This window comes from Lithobates pipiens, unplaced genomic scaffold (genome assembly GCF_037356315.1).
Source record: "Lithobates pipiens isolate NorthernLeopardFrog02 unplaced genomic scaffold, aLitPip1_a1.2 Scaffold_8, whole genome shotgun sequence".
NCBI lineage: Eukaryota > Metazoa > Chordata > Amphibia > Anura > Ranidae > Lithobates > Lithobates pipiens.
In genome coordinates, this window is record NW_027507903.1 from 280,500,882 (window position 1) to 280,513,603 (window position 12,722).

The 12,722-nt window shown below is 43.4% G+C and overlaps 1 protein-coding gene across 1 annotated transcript in view; it reads left to right on the top strand.

Annotated features, from left to right (window-relative positions):
* Positions 1–236: 236 nt before the first annotated feature.
* GLT8D2 (glycosyltransferase 8 domain containing 2) overlaps positions 237–12,722 on the top strand; it is a 72,427-nt gene continuing 59,941 nt past the window's right edge. The window contains exons 1-2 of the mRNA XM_077472123.1: positions 237–382; positions 476–528. The gene's annotated coding sequence lies outside the window, so the exon portion shown is untranslated. The remainder of the gene's footprint in view (positions 383–475; positions 529–12,722) is intronic.

The window sequence follows — 12,722 nt, forward strand, 5'->3', positions numbered from 1 at the left end:
CAGGCAGTGGTCTTAGCAGGGGGCATCGATAGTTTCAAAAAACTATTAGATAAGCACCTGAACGACCGCAAACATACAGGGATATACAATGTAATACTGACATATAATCACACACATAGGTTGGACTTGATGGACTTTTTTCAATCTCACCTACTATGTAACTATGTGGTACAGCCTGTTTGGCTTTCTAGCTGCAGAGTTTTAATTTCCAGTCTCTGCAGAACACTAGAGAGATTTACAGATGTTGGAAAGACTCCCATCTGGAACTCATTTCTTTCTGTCTCTGCGAGCACATGTAGCATTTCATTTTACAGAGGAGTTTATCACACTGGATGGGACAAAGGAAGACCCCTGGGTTGCAGTCAATGCCTTTATTATCCTGGTACACCTATATTTACAGATGAGGATAACACTCAGCTTGGCTTACTGATGACAATTACAGACTAATGTTTTTGTTTTGTTTTTCTTTTTTTAGCCCACTCCCCTGAAATGTCTGATGAGAACTCGGCCTGAAGCACTCTCGCCTTGGTATGTAAAATTTACCTGGTATGATGCCCAATGTTTGCTTACTAAATGTAACTATAACAGACTGCAAGTCATTGCTTACATGGCGTATTTTAAATATAAATGTGCCATAGTTGTAAAGAAAAGTCATAAAGAAACTATAGGGTTTGTGAAAATAGCAGCATAGCTTACTCAGAACAAAAGAACCGTTTTGAGACTTTTTATATATTGTTAGTTCCTAAACGGCCTCGATCTCATGACATTACATTTATATTGAAGTTTTTATGCCTCCAGGCACAGGAAATAACAATCACGTTTTGTCATAGCCTGCTAGCTGCGTTAACCTTTTCAGCACTCAAATGACTGTATTTACCACGTCAGTTGTTTAAACGTGGGACGTGTCTCATTTAGCGGTACGAAATAAAAAAAATAAAAAAAACGAAAAGCAAAGTCATAGTCCTTTTTTTTTTTATTATGCTTACTATAGTTAACTCCTAAGTGAAAAGTACTTACTGTAGCAACCAGTACCTATATATAATCAAACTACTTCAAGGTGCTTTGTGATTGGTTTTCCAGGGTTGCTGCTCTTTGCGTACCACTTTTTTTACAAAATCAGATAATCTGCACTAAGTATCGCTAATCGATTCAAACCTAAATAAAAAAAAGGTGTGCGACGAATAAATACATTCAGCATAACAACCATATGTGAATCTTGAATTTCAAATGAGATTGAGATGTGTCCTTTATTATTTCCAGGCAGTTATCTCTGCATTTGGTATATATGCACTTGCACAATAGTATGTTAATTGACTATGATCAATGTTTGATTTATTAATTATCATTTAAATACACCTGCCATGTCTACACCTCTGACTGAAAATTATTAATCCAGGTATAGATCACTATGCACACCAGAACATTATTTTATTTAATTATTGTTAAGCGCTGCTTAAACTGTTGGCGCTATATAAATCCTGTATAATAATAATAATTAATTTACTGAAAATGTAATATGTTGGCATCTGTTTTATAATGTAAGTAACAGGGTTTATTTTAAAATTGAACTTTAGGTACAAAAACTCTCATATTAATGTATTGCTCAGAAGCCACAAAAGATATAAATCTGCTATGTGAGCACCCAATTCATTTGCAAACCCAGATATTGCTTGTAAAAATAACAACTATCGTTGTGTTAAAATCATCACTGTGCTGTACATGGCCTGTGCAGAGAACAGAGCTGTGGGGGCAGGCCGGCAGACCCACCCAACACATGCTGCCTGTATTAAGCTACAGAAGGGGAAGCCCATAAAAGCTACATTAGAGGCGTCTTGATCCAAATAGGATCTCGAATATAGAAAGCAAGAGCAAAGCAAATTGGGGATCTCCTGGTCAAAAAGCTTGGAAACCACCCATAAAAAGTCGTTGGCAGCCCAGGTCCTGTCAGAACTAATTGCTTTGAGACAACAGCTCAGATCGTTGCCATTATTTAAAGCTAAGGAGATGATATCTAAGTGCCGGCGTACATTTTATGAGCATTTTGTATTATAGGACATTTGGTGACATGTTGACCCTACATTTTCGATCTGCCTATAATACAGCAGGGGAAGGGAAGGCCATTTATAGAGATACGCTGTGATCCCACATTACTGTCCTACCTAAAGAAGGGAAAGACCCGCTACATTGCCAAAATGACAGACCTATCTCCCTTCTAAATGTGGATTTAAAAATTTTCATTAAAATTCTATTCATGCATCTGATACACTTACTTCCGTCCTTGATCCATTCCGACCAAGTGGGATTTATCCCAACGAGAGAGGCGCGTGACAACACGACAAAGGCAATTAATTTAATCCAGGCGGCAAAAACACAAAAGACCCCAATGTTGCTCCTCTTGACAGACGCCGAGAAGGCATTTGATCGAGTAAGTTGGCCTTTTCTGTTTGAAACATTGAAATATATAGGGGGGAAAGAGCGTATGATGAGCTGGATCTCTGCCATCTATTCATACCCCTCGGCCCAGGTGAAGGTTAACGGCTACATATCCCCAGCATTCGAAATCTCGAACGGAACGAGACAAGGGTGCCCGTTGCCGCCTTTAATCTTTGTCCTCACCCTAGAACCTTTGTTACGCACGGTCAGAAACAACCCAGATCTAGAAGGCCTCAATCTAGACACCTCCCTATCCCCAAAGGTAGCAGCCTTTGCGGACGACCTTCTTTTCTTTTTGACGAAACCCCTGATGTCCATCCCAAACTTGCTCAAAGAACTAAAAACATACGAAAAGTTATCTCAATACCGCATTAATTACCAGAAATCAGAAGCACTTAATGTGAATTTGCCTGCCTCCCTATTCTCACTACTCCGGCTAGATTTTCCGTTTAAATGGGCTACCTCCCATATTAAGTATCTGGGGATCCAGTTACCAGCTAAGATGGAGGAGATTTTCCATTTCAACTTCCCACCTCTCTTGAAAGTGATTAAGAAGGACCTAAAAGATTGGTAACATGGCATCTTCACTTGGTTCGGGCGCTGTGCCATAGTGAAAATGAATATCTTACCCAGACTCTTTTACCATTTTCAAGCACTCCCAATACACATACATAACGCTTTCTTGAAAGCGGTTAATAGGGCGATAACCCATTTTGTCTGGGCCAGCAAACCCCCACGATTGGCACATACAACACTTTGACTCCCAAAAATTAAGGGAGGAGTTGCCCTCCCAGACGCCCATCTTTATTACGCAGCATGTCATCTCAGTCGTATGCTGGATTGGATCTAGACACAACACCCTGAAACAATGGTTACAAATTGAGAACTCTCTGACGGGGATGCAGCTGGCTCGGCTTCCATGGTGCCAGCGGCCCTTGCCGAAAGAAGCAGCAACACATCCTACTGTGGGAACGACAATTCAGACAGCATGGAAGGTCTTCCGTGCACTGGATCTCATACCACTTCCATCCCCACTCACTCCAGTATTGGGCAATCCGGCGTTTACTCCGGGAGTCAGAGACTCTAAATTCCTGGATCTGCTACAGACCGGGAAATCACAGATCACAGGTCAGACATTTTCTTACTAATGGACAATGGAAGACTAGACAACAAATAATGGAAGACCCAGCATTACAGAGACTCTCCTTCTGGCAGAAGATCCAATTGTCTCCCTACCTGCACCAGACGCCTTCAGGAGACCTCTGGCAACCTTTGAGTCGCTTTGTATAGACCGGTCCCCATTGAGACATGCAATCTCTCTAACATACCAGATGCTGATATCATCACAGCCAGAGGTGAGACCTTCTTATATGGCTGGATGGGAAAGAGATCTGGGGATGAAATTCACAGACAAACAGGTTGAGCGGATTTTCCTTTTCTCTCATAAGACTTCCATAAGTGCCAGACATCAGGAAATGGGTTATAAAGTGTTGTCTCGTTGGTACCACACTCCGGCAAAACTTCACAAAATGTTCCCACAGACCACTGACCTGTGTTGGAGATGCGGGGAGGAGGTCGGCTCTCCCCTCCATATATTCTGGTCATGCAGGTTACTACAGCCCTTTTGGACAGAGGTACATCGTATTGTACAGAAGTTCACGGACAGAGCGATCCCGGACTCCTCCGAGTTCTTCCTCCTGCACAATCCCAACAAAAATTTACAGGAAATCCATCATGCCGCTTCTGCTCACAGCAGCTAAAATCTATATCTCTCTGTATTAGAAACAGACCCATCCACCCACAGTGGCCATATGGCTAAAAAGAGTAAATGACATACATGCAATGGAGGACTTGGTTGCCACAGAAAAGGGCCTACATGAGAAATTCTCAAAAAAAAAGTATTTCTGGCATGAGTTCATGTACTCAGCGGAGTTCGGACAACTGGTTAATAGAAGGAAAGCTGTCTTGCTTCCTACATGGCGCGGCTGCGACTGGCTGGGGGTACAAACCCCTATCTTCCTACACCCCCTTTTATATATATATTTTTTTTTTCTCTCCTCCCCTTTCCCCCTCTTCTATACTACCCCCCAGTTCTTTCTTCCTCACCCTCCCTCCCTTTCTTTTCCATATCTTTTTCTTCCCGCTTTCCGTCCTATCCGATGCTGGTTCATCAGGTACTGACTCCTCGGAGTTGGTGGATTAGGACACCAATCTATTTTCTAATTTCTAGGAAAATGGCTAAGGCCAAGAAAAGTTGACGGTGCAATGCGGAGTGCGGAGGTTTCCTACTCTCTGGAATTTCACGATGCCTCTAATTACTTAAGAAACTTTACATACAGTGTTATTATGATTGCATAAAGTACAGATATAGTGATGCATAAAATGTTCTGTCATCATATTTGTCTTTGATGAACTGTCCGTATTTCCGCATGCTGTACCTTGATAAATAAAGAATTTACAAAAAAACCTACAGAAGGGGGCAGACACAAGACCAGTCACCCTGCACAAGGAAAAAGAGCAACAGCGACTGGTCTTTATTACAGGAAGCTCCTGGATTATTGAACTAATTTGAAGGAAATACACAAAGCACACTAAGGTTAAATTAAAAATATATTGTCTCTTGTAATTAGAAAACATTTGGAGTTTAACTTTAAGTCCACATGCGACCATTATATTTTGTTTTGGACTGAGTAGGGAAGGGCTAGAAACTCTATCTGGACTAAAAAGTCCTGTCCCATTGCCATCTGCTATACCCATTTCTTGTCTTGCTGACACAAGGACAGACAGGTAAGATATCCTCAGCAGAGTAACAGAAAGGAATAAAGATGTATCTGGGTTAGCCAGGGTAAGGAAAAAATACCATGCCAAACCTACCTTGTGACAACATCTACATCCATGAAAACTGTCCGACTTTTGCCTACATCCCAGCAAATAATACCTAACTTCATAAACTCATATTACAAACTACAGGCTTTGCACCTTTGCAATCTATCTAATTTTCTAAACTGAGTACAAAAACCTTCAGATAAAATGCACTGAGTATCACTGTGCCCTGTGAGTGCAGGTGCTTCTGCACACATAAATTAGAACAGATGTGGATTTACAAGTAGATCGTTGCGGTTAGATTTTAAAATGATGTATAACTGTCACAAGACAGGCCCTGTTTCGTTTCGTATAATAGAAGGTGTATAAACCCTAACAACTATTTTTTATTTGCTCCCTCTTGGTGTGGTAAATATACCATTGAAAGCATTTTGTTAAATGTGTTCGATAAGGGCAAAAAACACCTGCGGATCCTACCAGAAATCAAGTGAGCACATAACTTCCTGAGCATCTGCCTGTGCTGCTTTTATCAGCATTATCAATTATGTCCAGCAGACTAAGAACACCTCTCCTGTGTTAATGGAGATTGGGAGAAGGGATGTGTCCTGTAGTTCCAATCCATTTTCCTATAGGGGACGTCAAACTAGTTTAACGCCACTCCCATAGGAGCCGCAGGATTACTGTCCACATCTTCCCAAACGTCTGCCCTGCAGCCAGGCACACAACAGGCTCATTGACTTTCTTCAAGGACTGGTCTAGGGGATGTTGTTTTTTTTTATTTATTTTTTGGACAACTTGAATAGGGTTAAGGGAAATGGTGGGATACTCCAAATTACTATGTAGAACTTGAGAAAGGAATTATTTTCTGAGCAAGCTACTGTATATTGAAGTATAGGCTTGTAATAAACAGTAGTCATCAGTTTAAAGTGGACCTGCAGTCATTTTTTTAAAATCTTTCCATCTATTAAATCTTCTGCCCTTGTTCTTTTAACTTTGGATAGTCAAATATTTTTTTCTGTGAGAAATGGACCCTCGCGCTATTAAGTGTTAAACGTGAAGAAATAACTAAGTACGTATAAAAATGGAAAAATAGAAATTCTAACAATGTATAATCCACAGTGAAAGTAATACAAAAGTGCAAGTGTTGCTAAAAAAATGCAGCGGGACAAAATAGTTAACACCAACTATCACATGAGAATAAACAAAGTAAAGAGTCCTGCGCAAATCGTGCCACTGAAAAAATATGAATATATAAAAAATATTAGAAAAGTCAATAATCAAAATAAACACACCGATGTGTGAAAACAGTGAAAAGCAGGAGAAAAAACTGGACCAACTGTTCCAAAATAGATATATCCAGGCTCTCAGAACTCTCACCTCAAAGATGTAATAATCGGGCAAAGTACAATAACCCCAGAAGCTTCTCCTTTATTTCTCTCTGTATAATGACCAAGGAATTGTAGATGAAGCCTGTAGTATATCCTTCTGCCACTAGAGGGCCATTTCCAACACTTGAATATAACACTGCAGCTTGTAATTCCGTGGTAAAGAGCTTAAACAGAACACAGAGGAGAGGGGGAGAGGGAGAAAAAGAGGGGACTCCGATAGTGTAGTGGTTTTAATGAATGGACAAATTTATTAAGTAGTAAAATAGACTCTCACATTAGCAAAAAAAGGTTAAAGTAGAAAAGGTAAAATTAAGATCTGGCGTTTTCGGCCAGTCTTACGCTGTTTCCGGTTTGTCCTACGGCCACTCCCTACGCGTTACGTCACGTCATGTGACTTCTTCATGGGGATCTGATCTGGGGATACCCATGAAGAAGTCACATGACGTGACGTAACGCGTAGGGAGTGGCCGTAGGACAAACCGGAAACAGCGTAAGACTGGCCGAAAACGCCAGATCTTCATTTTACCTTTTCTGCTTTAACCTTTTTTTGCTAATGTGAGAGTCTATTTTACTACTTAATAAATTTGTCCATTCATTAAAACCACTACACGATCGGAGTCCCCTCTTTTTCTCCCTCTCCCCCTCTCCTCTGTGTTCTGTTTAACCACTTGCTTACTGGGCACTTAAACCCCCCTCAGTCCCAGACCAATTTTCAGCTTTCAGCGCTGATGCACTTTGAGTGACAATTACGCGGTCATACAACACTGTACCCAAATGAAATTTTTATCATTTTTTTCCCACAAATAGAGCTTTCTTTTGGTGGTATTTAGTTACAGCTCGGAGTTTTATTTTTTGCTAAACAAACAAAAAAAGATGCAAAAAAAAAAAAAAATCATGTTTTAATAGTTTGTTATAAAATTTTGCAAACGGGTCATTTTTCTCCTTCATTGAAGTGCGCTGATTAGGCGGCACTGATAGGCTGCATTGGTGGGCACTGATGGGCTGCATTGGTGGGCACTGATGGGCTGCATTGGTGGGCACTGATAGGCTGCACTGGTGGGCACTGATAGGCATAGTTAAGGCGGCACTAATAGGCACAGATAAGGCGGCACCGATGGGCACAGATAAGGCGGCACTGATGGGCAAAGATGGGCACAGATAAGATGGCACGGATGGGTGGCACGGATAAGTGGCACGGATGGGTGGCACGGATGGGCACTGATAGGTACCACAGATAGATGGGACTGATGGGCACTGATAGGTGGCACTGATAGGTGGCTCTGATAGGTGGCACTGCTGGGCACTGATGGGCGGCACTGCTGGGCACTGATGGGCGGCACTGCTGGGCACTGATGGGCGGCACTGGGGTGCAGCACCTTTGAGGCAGATTTTGGGTGGCACTGTGGGTGGCACTGTGGGTGGCACTGTGGGCACTGCTGGGTGGCACTGTGGGCACTGCTGGGTGGCACTGTGGGCACTATGGGCACTGCTGGGTGGCACTGACAGGGGGGCACTTACTTTATTTCAGGATGGCACTGCGGGTGGCAGGTGGGCACTGGCAGGGGGCAGGTGTCCGTTTGAATTGCTGGCCGTGATCGGGACTGATGTCCCGAACACGGCCGCCGGCGATCGGCTTTTTTTTTTTCTCCTCGCGCTGTCAGCGCGAGGAGGAATACTAGCCGATTACCGGCTCCGTTTTATCACATGATCAGCTGTCATTGGCTGACAGCTGATCACGTGATAAGGGGTCGGGATCGACCCCTTACACGGATCGGTGATCAGGCGAGTCTCACGGACTCGCCGATCACAGAGCGCGCCGCGCGCGCCCCTCAGGGGGCGCGCAGGCCGCTCGTAACCGGGACCACGTCAATAGACGTAGTCCCGGAAATGTGGGTCCGCGCTGTTGCCGTCATTTTGCAATAGCGCGGATCCCAAGTGGTTAAGCTCTTTACCACGGAATTACAAGCTGCAGTGTTATATTCAAGTGTTGGAAATGGCCCTCTAGTGGCAGAAGGATATACTACAGGCTTCATCTACAATTCCTTGGTCATTATACAGAGAGAAATAAAGGAGAAGCTTCTGGGGTTATTGTACTTTGCCCGATTATTCCATCTTTGAGGTGAGAGTTCTGAGAGCCTGGATATATCTATTTTGGAACAGTTGGTCCAGTTTTTTCTCCTGCTTTTCACTGTTTTCACACATCGGTGTGTTTATTTTGATTATTGACTTTTCTAATATTTTTTATATATATTTTTTATATATTCATATTTTTTCAGTGGCACGATTTGCGCAAAAATTTTTTTTTCTGCCATTAAATACCTTATACAGCCCACTTCTTGTTTCTTGTCTAGGCTTATGATATCATGCACAGCTCTCTCTCGCTTTCTTGAGAGTTTGATAGGAAGGTAGGGGGGTGAATCATAAGAGGCCCAATGAGAGCTGCAGACCTGATGGTGTGCATCTGTGTAAATCCAGGAAGTGAACAGGCAGCTGCTTCAGCTGCCCACAGTTAAAATGATTGCTGCCAGACTCAGTGGAGGGAGATTTCTGCAGCATATTTGGCAAGTACAGAATAACAGTATATATAAAATAATATGCAAAGTGGTTTGAGGGAAGCTTCAGAATGGCAAAGATGTTTTTATTTCAAAGTCCCTTCAAGTAGGTGATTATCTGAACAAAGCTCTTCAGGACACCAGCCGCTTTCCCCTAACAGATCCACAGCTGACTATAAGGCAGGGGTAGCTAGATCATGAGGTCCCCAATATCTCTCAGTGTCTGTACTCACAAGGCCCAAGGATAGATGATAGCCTCCTTCCAATCTTCCAAGCGACACTTTCCAGTGATACTAGACAGATCTTTGGCAGACAGCTCCCCTCAGTCAGCTTCTCCTTAGCACGAGTCTCAGCATTCCTCCTCTCAGGTCGCTCACCTGAGGCCTCACCAACAGCAGCATCTGCCTAGGAGGGTAGCATGCCCCCTAGGCTGGAATAATCCACTCTGAAAAAAGACCCTCAGCTCTGTGTGCTCTCAGAATATATGCAGTCTCCCAGCCTGCCGTCAGAGCCAGGGCCAGGACAGGGCTGCCTCAATATTCATGCTTCCATCTGCATAGTTCCACACCTATCATCCAGAAACTTCTCATGTTACCTGAATACAGAGGAAGCTATCAGGCAGACTGACAGCAGTAGAGCACATGGAGCAGACCTAGCTAAATAATCACAGCTCACTGAGTACAGTGAGCCAAACTATGCTTTTATCTTGCCCAAAATTACAGCCACACTGACTACAGTGTGGCAACTAAATGTACTTATCAAAAACACATACTAACACTTACCTAGTTATCCTAGCACCTACCTAGGAGGGTGCTACACTAGCATAGATGTCCCTGCTGGTATTGCCTAAATCGTCTTGTATTATGCACCTAATAGACTATAGGGATGAGCCGAACACCCCCCGTTTCGGTTCGCACCAGAACTTGAGAACAGGCAAAACATTTTTGTGTGATCACCATTAAAGTCTATGGGACACGAACATGAAAAATCAAAAATGCTAATTTTAAAGGCTTATATGCATGTTATTGCCATAAAAAAGTCTGTGTTTTTGTGAGCAGTGATTTTAATAATGCTTAAAGTGAAAAAATAAAAATTAAGTATTCCTTTAAATATCATGCCTGGGGGGTGTCTATAGTATGCCTGTAAAGTATCACATCTTTCCCATGTTTATAACAGTACCACAGCAAAATTAAATTTTTAAAGGAAAAAACTGCATTTAAAACTGCTTGCGGCTGTAATGTACTGTTGTAAGGTAATGTATGTTTTTAATAGGCTTTAACCACTTCAACCCCGGACCATTTTGCTGGCTTAAGACCAGACCACTTTTTGCGATTCGGCACTGCGTCGCTTTAACTGACAATTGCGCGGTTGTGCGACATGGCTCCCAAACAAAATTTACGTCCTTTTTTTCCCACAAATAGAACTTTCTTTTGGGGGTATTTGATCACCCCTGCGGTTTTTATTTTTTGCGCTATAAACAAAAATAGTGCGACAATTTTGAAAAAAACGCATTATTTTTTACTTTTTGTTATAATAAATATCCCCCAAAAATATATAAAATAAAATGTTTTCCCTCAGTTTAGGCCGATACGTATTCTTCTACATATTTTTGGTAAATAAAATCGCAATAAGCTATTATTGATTGGTTTGCGCAAAAGTCATAGCGTTTACAAAATAGGGGATAGTTTTATGACATTTTTATTAATAATTTTTTTTTTTACTAGTAATGGTGGCGATCAGCGATTTTTATTGTGACTGTGACATTATGGCAGACACATCGGACATTTTTGACATATTTTTGGGACCATTGTCATTTATACAGCAATCACTACTATACAAATGCAGTGATTCCTGTGTAAATGACACTGGCAGTGAAGGGGTTAACCAGTGCGTGGCAGTGTAGGGGTTAAGTGTTCCTAAGGGCGTGTTACTAACTGTTGGGGGCTGGGCTTTCTTTTAGTGAACACTGATCTCTGCTCCAATCACATGGAGCAGAGATCAGTGTCACTTGTTGCTAGGCAGAACTGGGAGATGCTGTTTACAACAGCATCTCCTAGTTCAGCCTCCCCGCGAGACGATCGCGGGTATGCCCGTGGCGATCGAGTCTGTGGGACCCGCGACCGGAGTACCGCCACGTGAGCACGCTGACGGTTGCTCGTTGCGATGGCAGGGCGGCAAATTTAAAGGGACGTACAGCTACGCCCATTTGCCTGCCCGTGCAATTCTGCAGACGTACATCGGTGTGCGCCAGTCGGGAAGTGGTTAAGTAAGGTTTTAATAGGGCCCATGCTCTCGCCCGGCTGTTCTTACTTCGGGTGCAAATATTGCACGAGTCGACATAATCCTTACAGTCTTTGTACAGGTGAGGCCACCAGAAGTAGCAAGTCAGTAGTCTTAAGTACACCAAAATTTCCGGCCAACTTGTGGTCGTGGCAAAGCTCCAGTACATGTACTCTTAGGCCCTCAGGGACCCCAATCTTGCCCTTGTGCCAGAACAGGCAGTCCTTAGCATAAGTCTCAGCAGATGGTGACATTCCCATAGAGGCCTGTCTAATCCGGGAGACGAGATCCCCTTGAAGAAGCAAGAAGTTCCCAGAAGGGAGAATGGTGTCCGAAGGTAAGGTTTCCTCAGAGTCATGAAACATACGGGAGAGAGTGTCTGGCTTGATATTTTTGGAGCTAGGTCTGTAGGTAATATGGAACTGGAATCTAGAGAAAAAAAGTGCCCATCTGGCCTGTCAAGGTCTTAGTCTCTTGGCTGTTCTCAAGTACTCCAAATTTTTATGGTCAGTATAGACCAAAATGGGATGTGCAACTTCCAAGACAAAAGGTAGAGCAGGATTAGAGTGTTTAAGGATAGTGGCTGAGGTGAACAGTTCTTTGAGTTTTTTTCGAAGGCCAACTGCACCTTATGCCGCGTACACACGATCAAACAATCCGGTGGAAAAGTCCGGCAAACTCAAGTCCACCAAACAATCCCCCCGTGTGTAGCCTCCGGCATACTTTTTTGACCCGAAAGTACGGTGGACTTAGAATGCCGTGTTGCACTCCAATCTTCCCGGCGGACTCGCATTTCGGCGGACAATCCGGCCGTGTGTATGCCAGTCTGCCGTACTTTTGAAATGAGCAGACTTTTCCCGCCCAGAGAAAAGTCCGCTCATTTCGAGCGGGTCTCCAGGTAGGCGGGGCCCGCGAAGGAGACGTCGCTGGCCCCGCCGCCTAGTATGGACTTAAAGGGTAACCCCAACGCCGAAAAAAATCAGCGTGGGGGTTCCCCCCAAGTCCACAACAGACCCTTGTCCGAGCACACTACCCGGCCGGCCAGGAAAGGGGGGGCGAGCAAGCAATGTACCCCTACCCATTCACCTGTAAAATAAAAGTACAAAAAAAACACAACACACGAGATAAAATACTTTATTGCACAGCTCCGGGGGTCTTCCGTCTTCGGGGGTCTTCCGTCTTCGGGGGTCTTCTCGCCGGACTCCTCCGCTATCTTCTTGTAGCTCTTTTACTAGCGGAGGAGCCC